The 23,346-nt window shown below is 38.1% G+C and overlaps 1 pseudogene; it reads left to right on the plus strand.

Annotated features, from left to right (window-relative positions):
* The first annotated feature begins 563 nt into the window (after window positions 1-563).
* LOC144372873 (thyroid receptor-interacting protein 11 pseudogene) lies at window positions 564-18,373 on the plus strand (annotated as a pseudogene).
* The last annotated feature ends 4,973 nt before the right edge of the window (window positions 18,374-23,346 follow it).

Genomic DNA, 23,346 nt, shown 5'->3' on the forward strand with positions numbered 1-23,346 from the left:
TTATGGGGTGAGATTTACTTTTGAATCGGGGACTTTTAGTTAAATAGATTCCATTCTCTAATGTGGAGCCAGACCTCACCTCGTCAACTGAATGCAACTGAATGGGACAAAAAGCCCACCTCTCCCAGACAAGAGGGAACTGTCCAGTGAACTACCTTTGGATTTCACCTACAACATTGATTCTTCCTGGCTCCACAGCACACTGCCTTGGGACTCAAACTAGGACACTTTCCTGGATCTCTAGCTCCTCCCAGCCAACCCTGCCCAATCCCGTGAGCCAATAGCTGACAGGCAAGTGCAGGGAAGAAGCAGAGGCCCTGCAGGGGGTGAGTGTGCTACTGGCTGCAGGTCCCTGGTCAAAGCGCAGGACAGGCTTCTGAGTTTACAGGCAGGAAGGGATGATTGGTGGTTGGTGGAGCCCCAGGAACCCCGCGCTCTGAGGAATTCTGAGCGCTTGGGTCATAATTGACCCCGGCGACGCCGGAGGACGTTCGGGGCAGAGAAGTGGATGGTGATGGACGCGCTTCTCAGAGCTGGTCCGATGGCTCGCTGAAGTGGCCACGATGTCGGCCTGGTTTGGAGGCCTGGGCTCAGGCTTGGGCCACTTCTTGGCTCAGGTGGGGAGCAGCTTGGCTTTCCTCACCGGCCATAGCTCCACCCTCACCAGGGACATGCTTCTGGATGACTCAGGAGACCCAGAAGCAGCTTTACATCATTGTCGGAGAAAGGAAATGGAAACTACTGATTCCACACTAAGATGTGAGAATGAAAGACCGAAAAAGTATTGTACTGACCTGGAAGAAAAGCATGAAGCGCCAGAGCTACAAAGAAACCATCAGTCTGTAAGTTGCCAAGATCAACTGCAACAGAAAGAGGTAGAGGTCAGCCATCTTAAGGCAGGACAGACTGTCCTGCAAGATCAAATGTTCCAACTACGGGCAGCTGCTCAATCAGTACGCTCGGGAGCTTGTGGTGTGCCAACAACAACCGCACCGGCTCCGTTCGGTTCCCTGATCGGTAGTCATTTTTCAGCCTTTCGTGATGATGACATGGACTTTAGTGACATAATTGTAGCACAACAAGAAACAAACAGATTATCAACTGAAGTTGCAAAACAGGAATCTGAAGTTGGCCACTCGAGGCAGATTGCTGAGGCTCAGGGAACACACCATTCTGACTCAAGTGAAATCTGCAAAGTACTAAATACTAGCAAGACTCTTCAACCAAACCAAAGTCCAGACTTAGATGATCATCAGCATGAAATTTCAGTTTGGGAGCAGAGTTCTACTGTGGCAGAAAAGGGAAGAACCCTTCCTCAGCATTCAGCAGTGGAAGAAGTGCTCAGGCTTCAACGAGCCCTGGCTGATGCGGAGAAGGAAATCGTGAGGCTAAATGGTTTAAACCAGGATAACCGTCTTGCTGAAGACAATCTGAAACTTAAAATGCATGTTGAAGCTTTAGAAAAAGAGAAGTCATCATTGAGTCAAGAAAAAGAGGAACTTCAGATGTCACTGTCAAAATTGAGCTGTGACTATCCAGTCATGAAAAACAGAGCTTCAACAGACGTGAATTTGAATGTACAATTACTAGACTTAAAACTTCACTTGAAGGCAAAGGAGGAAGAACTGAATCAGACTATCAATGAGAAGAAAATGCTGATAGCCGAGTTAGAAGAACTGGATCATCAGAATCAGGAAGCTACAAAGCACATGATTTTGATACAAGATGAGCTATCCAAACAACAAAATGAAGGAGACCTTGTCATCAAGAAGTTGGAACAAGATCTAGATGACGAAAAAAAGAGAGTTCGTCAACTTGAGGATGAGCAAATGAACATATCCCAAGAGTTGCATGTGCAGAAGGAGAAGTTAACTGAGAATGCACAGAGCCTCAGTGATTTGCATTTAACTAAGCAGAAGCTTGAAGGTAAAGTAGAAGATTTAGTAGATCAGCTAAATCAGTCACAAAAAAATAGTTTAAACCTCCAGCAGGAAAACCTGGGGCTTAAGGATCACATTAGACAACTTGAAGAGGAGCTGTCTGGATTTAAGAGTAAGTATCCAACTTCTCTGAACGAAGACTCGAACAGTCACTGGAAGGATGACATGCTTAAAGAACGAGAAGCTGAAGTTAGCAACCTAAGGCAAAATCTTTCTCAAGAGGAACAGCTCAATGAAAACTTAAGGAAAGTTGCTGCTGAACTCAAGACGGAAAATGAAATGTTGATTTTAGCACGTGACGATGTAAGGCGTAAGTTGGAAGAATCTATTGCTGCTTACAATCAAATCTCTCAAGAAAGAGACACTATCACGGAGACTCTCCAAAGAGACAAAGAAGAGACTGAAGCCAAACTGCACCAGGCAGAAAAAAGACTGTTGGAAGAAGCAAATAATCACAGGCAGACTATTGAGGAACTCTCCAATGCACACAATTTGAAGACCTCTGCCTTAAAGCTGAAACACGAATGTGCACTTCAACTCAATCAAGAGAAGGACTTTGAAATTGCAGGACTCAAAAAGAATATTGAGCAAATGACTGCTGATGAAAAAGAAACTGAGGAAATTTTGGCATCTTACATAGAAGAAGAGGAGCGATTGACACAAGCCATAAATGAGAAAGAAGTTTTTATTGAAAAACTCGAAGAAAAAAGTTCACAACTACAAAAGGATTTAGATAAGTGTTCTCAGGCCTTAAGAGAAAATGAAACTTTAAGGCAATCCGTTGAAAGAAAGGACAGAAGTCTTACCTACGTGAAAGCAGAAAACAACTATCTGCGAGTAGAACTGGAAATACTTAGGGAACAGCACAATCAAGCTGTACCAGTGGCTGAGCCTGAAACTCTTGATGCTATCACAGAGCTAGAATTGGAGGTATCTCAACTGAATATAGTCAAAAATCATCTGGAAGATGAAATTCAAGACCATCTGAATATAATTGAAAATCAAAACCAGCGTAAAATGCAACTACTTCAGTCTTTACGGGAGCAGGAGGAGGAAATGGATGAATTTAAGTACAAATATGAGCAGATGAATGCTGCGCATAGCCAGTTAATTTTAGAAAGAGAGGAGGAAATTAAGAACTTGCAGAAAACTATTGAAGAACTAAAAGCCCAGTTGCCTGGAGAGAGAGGAGATGCTCAAACATTGAATTCTGATATTTTTCAAGAGACCAAAGTAAAAATCCTAAGAGAAAACGAGGTTCAACACTTACGGGACCAAGAAGTACAGTGTGCCCTGTCATCAAGTAACCTGAAAAGGGTTCTAGAGCACTTCCAAGAAGAAGAGAAAGCTCTGCATTCTGCCGAATTAGCCAAAGAAAAACAGTCAATAGCTGAATGGAAGCACAAGGCCGAAAAGCTAGAAGGAGAAGTATCATCGCTGCGGGAACGTTTGGATCAAGCGAATGCTCTGTTGGATTCTGCTTCCAGACCGAGAGAAGACTTAGATCTCGAGGAAGAACAGATGGAAGAACTGAAAAAACAAAAGGAGCCCCGAAAAGAAATGTTGGACCACGCACAACAGAAATTGTCCACTTTGGGCAACAGCGCAGAAGGAAAAGTGGACAAAGTCCTCATGCAAAACCTTTTTATCGCTCTTCTCCAGACACCAAAAGGCAAACGTCCTGAAGCATTGCAGTTGATGGGGAGCATCCTGGACATTCCAAAGGACGAAATGCAGCACTTGCTGAATAAAGATTCTTATGGTGGTGTCGGTAAGTGGATGAGGAGTTGGCTTGGAGGGGCTTCAAAAAGTGTCCCCGACATACCTCTGAAACCAAATCAACAACCTGTGCTTCAGAGTTCTTTCCCAGAACTCTTTACCAGGAAATGTTAAAGATGGAGCCAAATTAAGAGCTGGCAGAAGCACCAACGGGAATCCACTCTTGGTTCCACGTTCTGCAGCTGTGCCTCTTAGTAACCTAGCTGGAGTTGGACTTGGTGGACCAGGGCATCCTCTTTTTAAACCCACCTTTACACCGTTGCCAGTGTCCCCGGACAATAGGGCCAGAGCTGTACTCCAGGATCTTCTAAATATTTAGCATTATTCTAAAGAAGCCATAACCCTTTTTTTTTTTTATGTTTTACAGCATGGCCTTTTGAAAAAGTACTCATGTGTTTGTAGACAAAAAGAGAAAGCAAAACAGCTGGTATATGTAAGTGGATAGCTACTGGGTATTTTATTTTATTTCTTTAGTTGTTGTTGTTGTTGTGATTTTTTGCTATAGTACTTTTAAAAAAAAAATTTGTTTTGTTTTTTGTAGCACTTTTTGTTTATAGAATTTTGTTCCAATGTAGCAGATAATCATCACCAGTTATCAATTCTGATGTACTTTAGCGAGCAACTGTACAGAGCAGCCTTCTTGAACCACTAGTTCCAACCTCACTTAATGGCATTAAGATAAAAACGATACATGTAATTACAGGAAACAAGAAAAACCCAACCCATAAGAAGGATGTCTCCGATTTAGAGTACATGAAAACCAAATATAGTGTTGCAAAACGTTGAGAATATTTAGTTTATCCAAGATAACATTGTACAACTACCAAGCGAAAATTCCAATGGGGAGGACCTAAACAGGAAGCTTAGTGGATAAATTCTAAGATGCCTTGAATCCAAATTCTATGACCCCTATCCATTTTGCTGATTTCCATTTCTCTACGAAAGTCACTCCACATTAATTCAGTTTTCCAGATGATAAACATGTCCAGAAGGAAGAGTATTTCTATGAGTCAACCCCAAAGTGGGATCACGTGATCCATTGCCAACGGAAAAGTTAATTAGTAGGAATGTATCATTAAATATCTGGACTGCTTATCTACATACTATTGGGGGCTCTACAATAATTCTTATAAACACATTCTATAAAACATTGGATCAAAACAAGTTGGGGAGAGAAATAAGCTAACAACAGTTTTTGAAAGATGAAAAGCTTTAAAATAGGAGTAGTTACAACCTTTTGATAAATTAAGGTAAAAGATGAATCAAAAGTTTCTAGCTTAAGTAGGTGAAATCAGAGAAGAGAAAAAGCAGATTGCATAGCACATACTTCTCCGACACCTGTAGTTTCTAAAACCATTCAGAACCTTTTTATTAAAATTAATTTAAACAAAATTTAATATATTTTGAAATACAAATTATACTATCATTTAATATAAATTAATCTAATTTAAATTAATCTTATTAGTAGTATTATTTAAATTTCTTTTATTAATACTATGGTTTGATCTAAATTTATTTTATTAATTGATATTGTTTATATTAAATTATAAATAAATATTAAATTTATTTATAATTTAATATAAATTCCATTTATATTAAATTATAGTATGATTTATATTTAAAAATTCATTAAATTTTATTTAAATTAATACAATTTAACAAAGTAAATTTAACATAATATAGATTGAATTATTTAATATCGACTATATAACTTAATATAAACGTCAATATTAAGTTAATTTTAATAAAAATGCTCTTAGGTGTTTTGGAAATTACAGGTGGCAGTGAAGTATTAGCAACATTATCTTCTTTTTTCTCCTCTTTGATTTTACCTAACTTAAGCTAGAACCTTTTGGTTTATCTTTTGTTTTACTTTACAAAAATAAAAAAAAAAAAAAAAAGGAAGAAAAACACCTAGTAGCTACACACATATCAGCTTTTCCTTTCTTATTTCTAAATTTCACCTTAACATTTACATTATTTGACCAAAATTAAGATGCCACCAGTTGTTAGGCATGAACAAAATCACTGAAACAACAACTGGAGGACGCATCCCAAAGTCACATTGGCCAAGTATTCAAAACATATAAATGTCTGAGAACTGATGAGCTCTGATAGTAAAGTTTCCAACCTATGAAAAGTTTCCAAATGCTATGGAAAATGAGGACATTTCTCTTTTTGTGTTTTTAAGCTGAGAACCTAAGGTATGTTATCAGAAATTGTATGGAACTCAAGTCTTTAAATTTCTTATTTTTCCTGTACTGTAGACAAAGAGACTCACAATTCCTTGAGCTCTACTAGCATTTTAGTGACAGGAAAAAATTCAATGATGCATAGTTCTTTATCTGCATTCAATGTCTATCAATCTTACATACTTTGGGAAGGGTCACAAGCCACAGCCCTTATGCCTCTTGCTCTATTTCAAAGCTTCCAGCGTCAGTTGCAACAATTCTAGGAAACACTGGGAATACTCTATGGTACAAAATGCACAATTACTTTTATTTGAAAGCATCTCTAAGACATGAGTCATTACGTGACTTTCTTGTTCTAAGTAAATTTACTGAATTATTATTAAGTGATAACATAGTAAGCCAAAATGAAAAATGAAAGCATATGCTTCAAATCAGAGCAAGGAAGAAATAAGAAGGTATGATGTGTGGTAAAAATACACGAACATGCAAATATTATCCAGCCTTCTTACGTCAAATTTCCTCTTTTTTATTTATTCATTTTTTGGAGGTTCCATTCTTGCATGATATGCATGGAACAACTTTTGGGGGGATACAATCAGAAATGCAGCACTAAAATCTGCCTTCCTGTCACATCACACGGCTTACTCCCGAGAAGAATATCAAACTATATATTTGGCTTCCACTTGCCAAATTACTTGGAATCTGATTCCAGTAGACTTCACATGGTTGGGAAAAGCAGAGTTCAGATTTGTCATGAGAGATTTTTATATATTCTGCTCACTCCATTGTGTCTAGGTGAGCCTTTGGGTTTCAATGCCTGGAAACACACTTCTTATATTTCAGAATTGAAGAGCTCTTGGAAACGGCGACCTCACTGCATTCTTGAGAAAAATATGTTATACAGGTACTCAGAAAATCACAAAGATTAATACAGATTCAAGATTTTTTTTTTTTTTAAGACAAGGGGTTTAATGGAGAAAACAGCAAGATAGCCTTAGAAATTTCATACTCCCTGCATTCTTAGGAAAAGCTTCTATATTGTAAAGAATAACACCAAACAGAAAAGTTCCTAAGAAAATATTGTGCTTTCAGTTTCCTTGTCTCATAAATTTTATTAAAGTTTCATTAAAGACCCTGTATTTGCTAGCCTTTTTATTAAATACTTTTTTGAGATATTCTATTAATGTCTATGACTGGATTTTATTTGGTCTCACATTAATGTCGCTCCCTGTGACAAAGGGTACATGGGAGGCAGGCAGGATCAGCCTGTCCTCTCCGAGGCACCAGCTGTCCCAACCAGGCTCTGACAGAGGTAGTGAAGGTCGCTAGCGTCTCCTGGACTGAGCGAGAGGGTAAGTATCTGAGTAATATTAATTGTGTATAAATGCCACATTTTTTATGCATTCATCTACTAAGTTGTTTCCACAATTTAGCTAATGTGAATTTTGCTGCTATAAACATTGATGTGGCTGTGTCCCTGTAGTTTGCAGTTGTTAAGTCCTTTGGGTATAGACCAAAAAGAGGGATAGCTAGGTCAAATGGTGGTTCTACTCCCAAATTTCCAGGGAATCTCCAAACTGCTTTCCATATTGGCTGCACCAATCTACAGTCCCACCGACAGTGTAGGAGTGTACATGTTTCCTGAAATCCTCACCAACACTTATTGTTGTTGTCTTCATAATAGCTGCCATTTTCAAAAATCGCTGACATTCTAACTGGAGGGAGGTGCAATTAAACCCCTATCTCTCACCATGCACAAAACTCCACTCAAATGATTCAAGGACCTAGGAATAAAACCAGAGACCTTGCATGTAACAGAAGAAAAAGTAGGCCCTAATTCCAATCATATGGGATTAGTCCCAAAATTCCTTAATGAGACTCCTATAGCACAAGAATTAAAATCCAGTATCAATAAATGAGATAGATGCAAACTAAAAAAGTTTCTTCTCCACAAAACAAACAATCTGGGAGGTGAATAGAGATCCTACATCTTGGGAGAAAACTTTTGCCCCATCACACATCAGATAGAGCACTAATCTCTAGGGTATAGAAAGAACTCACAAATCTAAATACACACACACACACACACAAATAAATAAATAAATAAATAAATAAATAAAATGACCCATTCAATAAATGGGCCACGGACCTGAACAGACACTTCTCCCAAGATGATATAAAATTAATCAACAAATAGATGCAAATATGCTCATCATCACTAGCACTTAGAGAAGTGAAAATCAAAACTACACTAAGATTTGAAGTTCAATCTTAAAGGCTGAAAATGAGCATGTTTCACCTCTCTTTCTCCTTCTACCACCAAATCCTCATAGAAATTAGAAGAGGACATTTGAAATGCTCAGTGATCCAAAATAAGAATGAGAATTTCAAGGACTGAACACAAAAATAGATTATGAAAGAGTAGATCAAGTTGAAAAGACAAAAGCAAATATAGAACGTGCAAGAAAACAGTTCACTTCCAGAAGCTGAGAGGTAACAGGCTGCTTCATGCTTTCAGTATTACATACCAGGGATCACAGAGCACAGGACAACAATAAGATAGTTATCTGGGGTACCACACCGTGGGGTATATAGAGCAAAAACATGGGAAACCCTGCAGATTAAAAGGCATAAACTGAACATCCCTCTCTCAGAACCCAAACAAGGAACCACCAACAAGCAGGGAGGGGATAGAGAAGAGCTGTGTAATGCACTTAAGAAGCCTGACTGAGTAGCTATACCAAGAAGTTGTACCATGCACACAAAACTACATACCATGTTCAAACACACAGGCTACAACCACCAAAATTTACCATGCCCTAGACCACAATGAAAACGCCAGCCAATTCCGTAAAGGTGTTATCACACACGCTGCAATTCCTTGTGCATCTAAAATTAGAAGAATTTTGACTCCTCAAAATAAATAAATAAATAAATAAAATTCCATATACAATGAAATTAGGGCCATAGAAACCATTCCAAATAATTGTTAGATTAAAGCAAAAATCAAGATGGGATTAAATTAAAATACTATAATAGTCATCTGGTGAGTATGACAGAAGCAACAGGGATTTAGATATATGTATTTGAAAAGAGATTGAAATCAAACGGCATATGCTTTTAACATAAAAACATAATACCTGGATACTGGATAAAATAATGTCAATGTTAAGGCAAAATTTAGAAAAAACAAAGGAAAAGCTGATGTGTGTAGCTACTGGGTGTTTTGTCTTCCCATTTTTATCTTGGTAAATTAAGATAAAAGATAAACAAAAGTTTCTAGCTTAAGTTAGGCAAAATGAGACAACAGACAAAAGTAGAATATATAGCTAATATTTCTCTGATACCTGTAGTTTCTAAAACCACTAAGAGGATTTTTATTAAAATTAATTTTATTAATATTTTTATTATATACTTAATATTAAATGACTTAATCTATATTAAATGTTATTTAAATTCACTTTGTTAAATTGTATTAATTTAAATGAAGTTTAATGAATTTTTAGTATACTGATTTTAAGTCCTTTAGTTATAAACCAATGAGTGGGATAGCTGGGTCAAAGGATGCTTCCGATCCCAGTTTTCCGAGGAATTTTCATACTGCTTTTCAGACTGGCTGCATCAATTTGCAGTGCCACCAGCAATGTATACGTGTACCTTTTCCCCCCACATCCTCGCCAACATTTATTATTGCTGATATTCTTGATGATTGCCATTCTGATTGAAGTGAGATGAAATCTTAGAGTAGTTTTGATTTGCATTTCTCTCATTACTAGTGAAGTTGAACATTTTTTTCATGTATTTATTGATTGTATTGCTTCTTCTGTGAAGTGTCTGTTCAATACCTTGCCCTTTACATTAAAAAATATATATATTGTGTATTGCTGGCAAAAATAGAGTATCATTGAATAGTTCCAAAGTTTAGAGACTTCTAAAAAAGTGGCTTTTATAGACTTTCATGAGTTGAAAACTAGTTGTATTTCTAATAGGGTAGAGCTCAGTAATCACTATGTTGCCATCAAGAAAGCCCTGCAGATGTTTGCCCACTGGAATGAAAAAAAAAAAAAAAAAAAAACCAGAATTGAGAACATCATCCAGGCAAATCAGTAGGCAACTGATTCTAGTTCGAGGTAGACAATTAATCTGTTGAAGAATCTACTTTCACAGTTTGTATATAACATTTATGGACTATTTTAAATTCTATTTTAAAAATATTTATTATTTAGCCTTTAGTGGACACAACATCTTTATTTTATTTATTTTTTTAGGTAGTGCTGAGGATCAAACCCCATGCCTCACGCATGCTAGGTGAAGGAGCTACTACTTGAGCCACATCCCCAACACTCTCTTAAATTCTTATTTTCACCTTGCTTCCTTATGATAATGAGAATTCAAATTTATGGGTAATATATCATTCACTGAACAACTTGTCAGTCCAAATCAATCCTTCTACTACTGTATTGTCACTGGAGTGTTATGTTAATCTTCCTACAAACGTGTGCGGAACATTTCATTGATCATGCCAATTCTTAAAAATACAAATGTGCCGAGCCCTAATATCCAGAGTATACAAACAACTCAAAAATTAAACATTAAGAAAACAAACAACCCAATCAACAAATGGGCCAAGGACCTGAACAGACACTTCTCAGAGAAGGATATACAATTAATCAAAAAATACACGGAAAAAATGCCCACCCTCTCTAGCAATCAGAGAAATGCAAATTAAAACCACTCTAAGACACCAAATCAGTCCAGTAAGAATGGCAGCCATTAGGAAGTCAAACAACAACAAGTGCTGGCAAGGATGTGGGGGAAAAGGTACACTTGTACATTGCTGGTGCGACTGCAAATTGGTGCAGCCAATTTGGAAAGCATTATGGAGATTCCTGGGAAAGCTGGGAATGGAACCACCATTCGACCCAGCTATTCCCCTTCTCGGACTATTCCCAAAGACCTAAAAAGAGCATACTATAGGGATACAGCTACATCAAGGCTCATAGCAGCACAATTCACAATAGCTAGAATGTGGAACCAACCTAGATGCCAGTCAACAGATGAATGGATTAAAAAAATGTGGCATTTGTACACGGTGGAATATTACTCAGCACTAAAAAATGACAAAACCACGGCATTTGCAGGGAAATGGATGGCATTAGAGGAGATTGTGCTAAGTGAAGTTAGCCAATCCCTAGAAAAGAAATGCTGAATGTCTTCTTTCATATAAGGAGGGGGACTCAAAACAGAGCAGGCTGGAAGAGCATGAAAAGAAGATTACCAATTGGAAGGGACAAGAGGTGGGAGGGAATGGGAGAGAGAAGGGGAATTTCATGGAAATGGAAGGATACCCTCATTGTTATACAAAATTACATATAAGACGATGTGAGGGGAAAGGGGAAAAAAGGAGAGAAATGAATTACAGTAGCTGGGGTAGAGAGAGATTATGGGAGGGGAGGGGACAGAAGGGGGGATAGGGAGGGAATAGAAAAGGCAGCAGAATATAACAGACACTAGTATGGCAGTATGTATCAACTTGGACGTATAACCAATGTGATCCTGCAAACTGTACACGTGGTAAAAGTAAGAATTCATACCCCACTTGAATCAAATGTATGAAATATGATATGTCAAGATCATTGTAATGTTTTGAGCAACCAATAAAAATTTAAAAAAAGAGACAAGAAGAGACGAGGCCCATATTGAAGAGATTTAAAAATTCTACTGAAATCTATAAGAAAATGTTTGAATGAATTATGAGGTATTAAAAGAAGTACAAACTTAATGTCTTGCATAGAATTTATCACCCTATGTTTATAGACTCAAAAAGCTTTCATTATTTTAACCTTCAACGGTGTTTTAACAAAGCCACATTATTAAGGGCTCTCTACTTCTGGCTTATTCTTTCTTACTCAGTCTTTTGCCCCATATGAGATCCTCACCACCACAGTCGTCAATGGCTGACCTCGCATTATAATTCAAGGATCACTCTATGGAACATCTTCTCCACTGATTGACTGTATGCAATTGCACTTCACAGCAGGAAATGTATATAACACAGCTTTATGTTGTTCACAATATCTATCACAATACCTTGTGCTTTTGGGGCACTGAATATATGTATAAGGATACCCTTATGATTATTGGATGCTTTTTGTCACATGTGCTCGCGAATGAGCCGGGGTTTTCCCTCCATATCCCCCATAGCTTCCAGGAACATTCCAAACATATTTAGAAGAAGAGAAATGCTTTCATTTGGATGGTCAGTTTCGAATACAGTAGGTAGGTTTCTCTCTCAGATAGAAATATAAAATGACAAACAGCTGTGGTCAGAGTGAACCATGCCAGAAGACTGAATCTGAGTGATCAGAAATGCCTTTCAGCAGGAGGAGCAACCACCACTGGAACCAGATTCAAGCCAAATGTGATAGGTCTTACACTGAAAAAGGATCATTATTTGTGATTGAAAACAATAAACAAACACAGAACACCTAAAGGGAAGGAGGCACCCTGCTATAATTTGGATCTGGAATGTTGCCCAAAGGTCATGTGTTGAAAGCTTGGACCCCAATCTACCAGCATTCAGAACGGACTCTACAGAAAGGTGAATCGAATCCTGAGCTCTAACCTCATCTGTGGATCAATCCACTGATGGGTTCATGATTGGACAGGACTATTGGGAGTTGGTCAAAACTGTGGGGGCGGTAGGGCCTAGTTGGAGGGTAGGCCATTGGAGTTGATTCCCTGGACGGGTACATCATATTCCTCAGTCCTCTCTTCCCCTCACCATTTCCCTGATCTCCATGAGTTGAGAAGCTCTGTTTTGAAGCCAGGCTCTCTGCCATGGTAATCTGCCTCACTTCAGGCCACAGCAATGGAGCCTGAAATTGAACCAAAATAAATATTTACTCATTTAATTTTCTCAGGTATGTTGTCAAAGTGATGAAAAAGTCTTCTCACACACACAAACACACACACACACACACACACACACACACACACACAGGAGGAATGGTCTAAAGGGAGAAAAGGACACTTGGTATTGTTGACGCCTTCTTCAACAGTAGACACAGCTGGGGTACAGCGTGGATTCTCACTTCAGCAGATGCTAAAAGGGGCTTAAATTTTTATATTAGTCTTTTATGAGGAGAGACTGACTAACACAGGCCTGACTTCTCTCTCAGATTTGGAGATGAATAAGAAGGACCAAGAAGATTTCCTTTTCTAGCCCAGGACACAAATGCAGTCACTAGTTTCTGATAGCAATCGGAGTAATTATGTCTACTTGCTCCGCTATCTCGAAGGCAAGAGACATTATGAGGTGATTCATATAATCCTTAGGATCTACTTAACCATTAATTTTCCAAAAATTCTTCCTTTTTTTAAATTTTATTTCTGCCACCTTGAGGTTTTGTTTCCTGAACAGACATAGAGAAAGAACAGCTCAAGGAAAAGAGTCTCCTGAAAATGGGCTCTGGGAAGAGAGTAATGGGAGCAAACCCAAACCCCTTCTAAAGGGTAATAAGGAAAATGATCCTAAACAAAACAAAAAGCAAATATGAACAAAGTGGCAGCAGGCTCTGTTTGTTGGCCACTTTCTCTGCACCAGCCATCAGGTGAGAACTACACACTATGTTGTCATTTACTGTTCAACTCATGCTTGTGAGAGAGGTCTTATAAATGCGTTCTGTCAGTTTAGCTCCAAAATTGCTCTGGTCCCAATGGGTATGTCTGTTACAGCCCACGTGCTTCATCTCTTTGCTTTGTCCCCAACTCTACAAAACTGCCTCCTCATTAACTTGTTGGAATTTAAACACCTTGAAAAGCAGGGCCTTATCTTAACTCCTTCTGATCCTTAGAGGTATGGGAATTACATTTAGGATTGTTACTCCATAGTAGAAAATTTCTCAACTTTTTATTTCACTCTGTACTCTTGAAACCTGGATTATATTTGGCACTGATAAACAACAATAGGTTAAGTGAACATCAACCCATTGGCTCTAAAACAAATTTTCTTAAGTGAAATTTAAGCGGAATTTTTGAGCACTTAAATAAACTTCAATCAGAATTAACAAGGACCAAATAATGTTCAAATGAACTCGAAAATGTATAGATTAACAGCAAAAATTTACTTTTGGAAAGGGTAAAGGTGGTTCTTTAGTGAAATCTAATCCATATTATAATTTGAATTCTGAGACTGATTAAGACTTTGTGATGGTTAATTTTATATGTTAACTCGCCTGGGCTACGATGCCCAGATACTTGGCCAACTTTTATTCTGGGTGTGTCTGTGCTGGTGTTATGGGGTGAGATTTACTTTTGAATCGGGGACTTTTAGTTAAATAGATTCCATTCTCTAATGTGGAGCCAGACCTCACCTCGTCAACTGAATGCAACTGAATGGGACAAAAAGCCCACCTCTCCCAGACAAGAGGGAACTGTCCAGTGAACTACCTTTGGATTTCACCTACAACATTGATTCTTCCTGGCTCCACAGCACACTGCCTTGGGACTCAAACTAGGACACTTTCCTGGATCTCTAGCTCCTCCCAGCCAACCCTGCCCAATCCCGTGAGCCAATAGCTGACAGGCAAGTGCAGGGAAGAAGCAGAGGCCCTGCAGGGGGTGAGTGTGCTACTGGCTGCAGGTCCCTGGTCAAAGCGCAGGACAGGCTTCTGAGTTTACAGGCAGGAAGGGATGATTGGTGGTTGGTGGAGCCCCAGGAACCCCGCGCTCTGAGGAATTCTGAGCGCTTGGGTCATAATTGACCCCGGCGACGCCGGAGGACGTTCGGGGCAGAGAAGTGGATGGTGATGGACGCGCTTCTCAGAGCTGGTCCGATGGCTCGCTGAAGTGGCCACGATGTCGGCCTGGTTTGGAGGCCTGGGCTCAGGCTTGGGCCACTTCTTGGCTCAGGTGGGGAGCAGCTTGGCTTTCCTCACCGGCCATAGCTCCACCCTCACCAGGGACATGCTTCTGGATGACTCAGGAGACCCAGAAGCAGCTTTACATCATTGTCGGAGAAAGGAAATGGAAACTACTGATTCCACACTAAGATGTGAGAATGAAAGACCGAAAAAGTATTGTACTGACCTGGAAGAAAAGCATGAAGCGCCAGAGCTACAAAGAAACCATCAGTCTGTAAGTTGCCAAGATCAACTGCAACAGAAAGAGGTAGAGGTCAGCCATCTTAAGGCAGGACAGACTGTCCTGCAAGATCAAATGTTCCAACTACGGGCAGCTGCTCAATCAGTACGCTCGGGAGCTTGTGGTGTGCCAACAACAACCGCACCGGCTCCGTTCGGTTCCCTGATCGGTAGTCATTTTTCAGCCTTTCGTGATGATGACATGGACTTTAGTGACATAATTGTAGCACAACAAGAAACAAACAGATTATCAACTGAAGTTGCAAAACAGGAATCTGAAGTTGGCCACTCGAGGCAGATTGCTGAGGCTCAGGGAACACACCATTCTGACTCAAGTGAAATCTGCAAAGTACTAAATACTAGCAAGACTCTTCAACCAAACCAAAGTCCAGACTTAGATGATCATCAGCATGAAATTTCAGTTTGGGAGCAGAGTTCTACTGTGGCAGAAAAGGGAAGAACCCTTCCTCAGCATTCAGCAGTGGAAGAAGTGCTCAGGCTTCAACGAGCCCTGGCTGATGCGGAGAAGGAAATCGTGAGGCTAAATGGTTTAAACCAGGATAACCGTCTTGCTGAAGACAATCTGAAACTTAAAATGCATGTTGAAGCTTTAGAAAAAGAGAAGTCATCATTGAGTCAAGAAAAAGAGGAACTTCAGATGTCACTGTCAAAATTGAGCTGTGACTATCCAGTCATGAAAAACAGAGCTTCAACAGACGTGAATTTGAATGTACAATTACTAGACTTAAAACTTCACTTGAAGGCAAAGGAGGAAGAACTGAATCAGACTATCAATGAGAAGAAAATGCTGATAGCCGAGTTAGAAGAACTGGATCATCAGAATCAGGAAGCTACAAAGCACATGATTTTGATACAAGATGAGCTATCCAAACAACAAAATGAAGGAGACCTTGTCATCAAGAAGTTGGAACAAGATCTAGATGACGAAAAAAAGAGAGTTCGTCAACTTGAGGATGAGCAAATGAACATATCCCAAGAGTTGCATGTGCAGAAGGAGAAGTTAACTGAGAATGCACAGAGCCTCAGTGATTTGCATTTAACTAAGCAGAAGCTTGAAGGTAAAGTAGAAGATTTAGTAGATCAGCTAAATCAGTCACAAAAAAATAGTTTAAACCTCCAGCAGGAAAACCTGGGGCTTAAGGATCACATTAGACAACTTGAAGAGGAGCTGTCTGGATTTAAGAGTAAGTATCCAACTTCTCTGAACGAAGACTCGAACAGTCACTGGAAGGATGACATGCTTAAAGAACGAGAAGCTGAAGTTAGCAACCTAAGGCAAAATCTTTCTCAAGAGGAACAGCTCAATGAAAACTTAAGGAAAGTTGCTGCTGAACTCAAGACGGAAAATGAAATGTTGATTTTAGCACGTGACGATGTAAGGCGTAAGTTGGAAGAATCTATTGCTGCTTACAATCAAATCTCTCAAGAAAGAGACACTATCACGGAGACTCTCCAAAGAGACAAAGAAGAGACTGAAGCCAAACTGCACCAGGCAGAAAAAAGACTGTTGGAAGAAGCAAATAATCACAGGCAGACTATTGAGGAACTCTCCAATGCACACAATTTGAAGACCTCTGCCTTAAAGCTGAAACACGAATGTGCACTTCAACTCAATCAAGAGAAGGACTTTGAAATTGCAGGACTCAAAAAGAATATTGAGCAAATGACTGCTGATGAAAAAGAAACTGAGGAAATTTTGGCATCTTACATAGAAGAAGAGGAGCGATTGACACAAGCCATAAATGAGAAAGAAGTTTTTATTGAAAAACTCGAAGAAAAAAGTTCACAACTACAAAAGGATTTAGATAAGTGTTCTCAGGCCTTAAGAGAAAATGAAACTTTAAGGCAATCCGTTGAAAGAAAGGACAGAAGTCTTACCTACGTGAAAGCAGAAAACAACTATCTGCGAGTAGAACTGGAAATACTTAGGGAACAGCACAATCAAGCTGTACCAGTGGCTGAGCCTGAAACTCTTGATGCTATCACAGAGCTAGAATTGGAGGTATCTCAACTGAATATAGTCAAAAATCATCTGGAAGATGAAATTCAAGACCATCTGAATATAATTGAAAATCAAAACCAGCGTAAAATGCAACTACTTCAGTCTTTACGGGAGCAGGAGGAGGAAATGGATGAATTTAAGTACAAATATGAGCAGATGAATGCTGCGCATAGCCAGTTAATTTTAGAAAGAGAGGAGGAAATTAAGAACTTGCAGAAAACTATTGAAGAACTAAAAGCCCAGTTGCCTGGAGAGAGAGGAGATGCTCAAACATTGAATTCTGATATTTTTCAAGAGACCAAAGTAAAAATCCTAAGAGAAAACGAGGTTCAACACTTACGGGACCAAGAAGTACAGTGTGCCCTGTCATCAAGTAACCTGAAAAGGGTTCTAGAGCACTTCCAAGAAGAAGAGAAAGCTCTGCATTCTGCCGAATTAGCCAAAGAAAAACAGTCAATAGCTGAATGGAAGCACAAGGCCGAAAAGCTAGAAGGAGAAGTATCATCGCTGCGGGAACGTTTGGATCAAGCGAATGCTCTGTTGGATTCTGCTTCCAGACCGAGAGAAGACTTAGATCTCGAGGAAGAACAGATGGAAGAACTGAAAAAACAAAAGGAGCCCCGAAAAGAAATGTTGGACCACGCACAACAGAAATTGTCCACTTTGGGCAACAGCGCAGAAGGAAAAGTGGACAAAGTCCTCATGCAAAACCTTTTTATCGCTCTTCTCCAGACACCAAAAGGCAAACGTCCTGAAGCATTGCAGTTGATGGGGAGCATCCTGGACATTCCAAAGGACGAAATGCAGCACTTGCTGAATAAAGATTCTTATGGTGGTGTCGGTAAGTGGATGAGGAGTTGGCTTGGAGGGGCTTCAAAAAGTGTCCCCGACATACCTCTGAAACCAAATCAACAACCTGTGCTTCAGAGTTCTTTCCCAGAACTCTTTACCAGGAAATGTTAAAGATGGAGCCAAATTAAGAGCTGGCAGAAGCACCAACGGGAATCCACTCTTGGTTCCACGTTCTGCAGCTGTGCCTCTTAGTAACCTAGCTGGAGTTGGACTTGGTGGACCAGGGCATCCTCTTTTTAAACCCACCTTTACACCGTTGCCAGTGTCCCCGGACAATAGGGCCAGAGCTGTACTCCAGGATCTTCTAAATATTTAGCATTATTCTAAAGAAGCCATAACCCTTTTTTTTTTTTATGTTTTACAGCATGGCCTTTTGAAAAAGTACTCATGTGTTTGTAGACAAAAAGAGAAAGCAAAACAGCTGGTATATGTAAGTGGATAGCTACTGGGTATTTTATTTTATTTCTTTAGTTGTTGTTGTTGTTGTGATTTTTTGCTATAGTACTTTTAAAAAAAAAATTTGTTTTGTTTTTTGTAGCACTTTTTGTTTATAGAATTTTGTTCCAATGTAGCAGATAATCATCACCAGTTATCAATTCTGATGTACTTTAGCGAGCAACTGTACAGAGCAGCCTTCTTGAACCACTAGTTCCAACCTCACTTAATGGCATTAAGATAAAAACGATACATGTAATTACAGGAAACAAGAAAAACCCAACCCATAAGAAGGATGTCTCCGATTTAGAGTACATGAAAACCAAATATAGTGTTGCAAAACGTTGAGAATATTTAGTTTATCCAAGATAACATTGTACAACTACCAAGCGAAAATTCCAATGGGGAGGACCTAAACAGGAAGCTTAGTGGATAAATTCTAAGATGCCTTGAATCCAAATTCTATGACCCCTATCCATTTTGCTGATTTCCATTTCTCTACGAAAGTCACTCCACATTAATTCAGTTTTCCAGATGATAAACATGTCCAGAAGGAAGAGTATTTCTATGAGTCAACCCCAAAGTGGGATCACGTGATCCATTGCCAACGGAAAAGTTAATTAGTAGGAATGTATCATTAAATATCTGGACTGCTTATCTACATACTATTGGGGGCTCTACAATAATTCTTATAAACACATTCTATAAAACATTGGATCAAAACAAGTTGGGGAGAGAAATAAGCTAACAACAGTTTTTGAAAGATGAAAAGCTTTAAAATAGGAGTAGTTACAACCTTTTGATAAATTAAGGTAAAAGATGAATCAAAAGTTTCTAGCTTAAGTAGGTGAAATCAGAGAAGAGAAAAAGCAGATTGCATAGCACATACTTCTCCGACACCTGTAGTTTCTAAAACCATTCAGAACCTTTTTATTAAAATTAATTTAAACAAAATTTAATATATTTTGAAATACAAATTATACTATCATTTAATATAAATTAATCTAATTTAAATTAATCTTATTAGTAGTATTATTTAAATTTCTTTTATTAATACTATGGTTTGATCTAAATTTATTTTATTAATTGATATTGTTTATATTAAATTATAAATAAATATTAAATTTATTTATAATTTAATATAAATTCCATTTATATTAAATTATAGTATGATTTATATTTAAAAATTCATTAAATTTTATTTAAATTAATACAATTTAACAAAGTAAATTTAACATAATATAGATTGAATTATTTAATATCGACTATATAACTTAATATAAACGTCAATATTAAGTTAATTTTAATAAAAATGCTCTTAGGTGTTTTGGAAATTACAGGTGGCAGTGAAGTATTAGCAACATTATCTTCTTTTTTCTCCTCTTTGATTTTACCTAACTTAAGCTAGAACCTTTTGGTTTATCTTTTGTTTTACTTTACAAAAATAAAAAAAAAAAAAAAAAGGAAGAAAAACACCTAGTAGCTACACACATATCAGCTTTTCCTTTCTTATTTCTAAATTTCACCTTAACATTTACATTATTTGACCAAAATTAAGATGCCACCAGTTGTTAGGCATGAACAAAATCACTGAAACAACAACTGGAGGACGCATCCCAAAGTCACATTGGCCAAGTATTCAAAACATATAAATGTCTGAGAACTGATGAGCTCTGATAGTAAAGTTTCCAACCTATGAAAAGTTTCCAAATGCTATGGAAAATGAGGACATTTCTCTTTTTGTGTTTTTAAGCTGAGAACCTAAGGTATGTTATCAGAAATTGTATGGAACTCAAGTCTTTAAATTTCTTATTTTTCCTGTACTGTAGACAAAGAGACTCACAATTCCTTGAGCTCTACTAGCATTTTAGTGACAGGAAAAAATTCAATGATGCATAGTTCTTTATCTGCATTCAATGTCTATCAATCTTACATACTTTGGGAAGGGTCACAAGCCACAGCCCTTATGCCTCTTGCTCTATTTCAAAGCTTCCAGCGTCAGTTGCAACAATTCTAGGAAACACTGGGAATACTCTATGGTACAAAATGCACAATTACTTTTATTTGAAAGCATCTCTAAGACATGAGTCATTACGTGACTTTCTTGTTCTAAGTAAATTTACTGAATTATTATTAAGTGATAACATAGTAAGCCAAAATGAAAAATGAAAGCATATGCTTCAAATCAGAGCAAGGAAGAAATAAGAAGGTATGATGTGTGGTAAAAATACACGAACATGCAAATATTATCCAGCCTTCTTACGTCAAATTTCCTCTTTTTTATTTATTCATTTTTTGGAGGTTCCATTCTTGCATGATATGCATGGAACAACTTTTGGGGGGATACAATCAGAAATGCAGCACTAAAATCTGCCTTCCTGTCACATCACACGGCTTACTCCCGAGAAGAATATCAAACTATATATTTGGCTTCCACTTGCCAAATTACTTGGAATCTGATTCCAGTAGACTTCACATGGTTGGGAAAAGCAGAGTTCAGATTTGTCATGAGAGATTTTTATATATTCTGCTCACTCCATTGTGTCTAGGTGAGCCTTTGGGTTTCAATGCCTGGAAACACACTTCTTATATTTCAGAATTGAAGAGCTCTTGGAAACGGCGACCTCACTGCATTCTTGAGAAAAATATGTTATACAGGTACTCAGAAAATCACAAAGATTAATACAGATTCAAGATTTTTTTTTTTTTTTAAGACAAGGGGTTTAATGGAGAAAACAGCAAGATAGCCTTAGAAATTTCATACTCCCTGCATTCTTAGGAAAAGCTTCTATATTGTAAAGAATAACACCAAACAGAAAAGTTCCTAAGAAAATATTGTGCTTTCAGTTTCCTTGTCTCATAAATTTTATTAAAGTTTCATTAAAGACCCTGTATTTGCTAGCCTTTTTATTAAATACTTTTTTGAGATATTCTATTAATGTCTATGACTGGATTTTATTTGGTCTCACATTAATGTCGCTCCCTGTGACAAAGGGTACATGGGAGGCAGGCAGGATCAGCCTGTCCTCTCCGAGGCACCAGCTGTCCCAACCAGGCTCTGACAGAGGTAGTGAAGGTCGCTAGCGTCTCCTGGACTGAGCGAGAGGGTAAGTATCTGAGTAATATTAATTGTGTATAAATGCCACATTTTTTATGCATTCATCTACTAAGTTGTTTCCACAATTTAGCTAATGTGAATTTTGCTGCTATAAACATTGATGTGGCTGTGTCCCTGTAGTTTGCAGTTGTTAAATCCTTTGGGTATAGACCAAAAAGAGGGATAGCTAGGTCAAATGGTGGTTCTACTCCCAAATTTCCAGGGAATCTCCAAACTGCTTTCCATATTGGCTGCACCAATCTACAGTCCCACCGACAGTGTAGGAGTGTACATGTTTCCTGAAATCCTCACCAACACTTATTGTTGTTGTCTTCATAATAGCTGCCATTTTCAAAAATCGCTGACATTCTAACTGGAGGGAGGTGCAATTAAACCCCTATCTCTCACCATGCACAAAACTCCACTCAAATGATTCAAGGACCTAGGAATAAAACCAGAGACCTTGCATGTAACAGAAGAAAAAGTAGGCCCTAATTCCAATCATATGGGATTAGTCCCAAAATTCCTTAATGAGACTCCTATAGCACAAGAATTAAAATCCAGTATCAATAAATGAGATAGATGCAAACTAAAAAAGTTTCTTCTCCACAAAACAAACAATCTGGGAGGTGAATAGAGATCCTACATCTTGGGAGAAAACTTTTGCCCCATCACACATCAGATAGAGCACTAATCTCTAGGGTATAGAAAGAACTCACAAATCTAAATACACACACACACACACACAAATAAATAAATAAATAAATAAATAAATAAAATGACCCATTCAATAAATGGGCCACGGACCTGAACAGACACTTCTCCCAAGATGATATAAAATTAATCAACAAATAGATGCAAATATGCTCATCATCACTAGCACTTAGAGAAGTGAAAATCAAAACTACACTAAGATTTGAAGTTCAATCTTAAAGGCTGAAAATGAGCATGTTTCACCTCTCTTTCTCCTTCTACCACCAAATCCTCATAGAAATTAGAAGAGGACATTTGAAATGCTCAGTGATCCAAAATAAGAATGAGAATTTCAAGGACTGAACACAAAAATAGATTATGAAAGAGTAGATCAAGTTGAAAAGACAAAAGCAAATATAGAACGTGCAAGAAAACAGTTCACTTCCAGAAGCTGAGAGGTAACAGGCTGCTTCATGCTTTCAGTATTACATACCAGGGATCACAGAGCACAGGACAACAATAAGATAGTTATCTGGGGTACCACACCGTGGGGTATATAGAGCAAAAACATGGGAAACCCTGCAGATTAAAAGGCATAAACTGAACATCCCTCTCTCAGAACCCAAACAAGGAACCACCAACAAGCAGGGAGGGGATAGAGAAGAGCTGTGTAATGCACTTAAGAAGCCTGACTGAGTAGCTATACCAAGAAGTTGTACCATGCACACAAAACTACATACCATGTTCAAACACACAGGCTACAACCACCAAAATTTACCATGCCCTAGACCACAATGAAAACGCCAGCCAATTCCGTAAAGGTGTTATCACACACGCTGCAATTCCTTGTGCATCTAAAATTAGAAGAATTTTGACTCCTCAAAATAAATAAATAAATAAATAAAATTCCATATACAATGAAATTAGGGCCATAGAAACCATTCCAAATAATTGTTAGATTAAAGCAAAAATCAAGATGGGATTAAATTAAAATACTATAATAGTCATCTGGTGAGTATGACAGAAGCAACAGGGATTTAGATATATGTATTTGAAAAGAGATTGAAATCAAACGGCATATGCTTTTAACATAAAAACATAATACCTGGATACTGGATAAAATAATGTCAATGTTAAGGCAAAATTTAGAAAAAACAAAGGAAAAGCTGATGTGTGTAGCTACTGGGTGTTT

This window comes from Ictidomys tridecemlineatus, unplaced genomic scaffold (genome assembly GCF_052094955.1).
Source record: "Ictidomys tridecemlineatus isolate mIctTri1 unplaced genomic scaffold, mIctTri1.hap1 Scaffold_1817, whole genome shotgun sequence".
Classification (NCBI taxonomy): Eukaryota; Metazoa; Chordata; class Mammalia; order Rodentia; family Sciuridae; genus Ictidomys; species Ictidomys tridecemlineatus.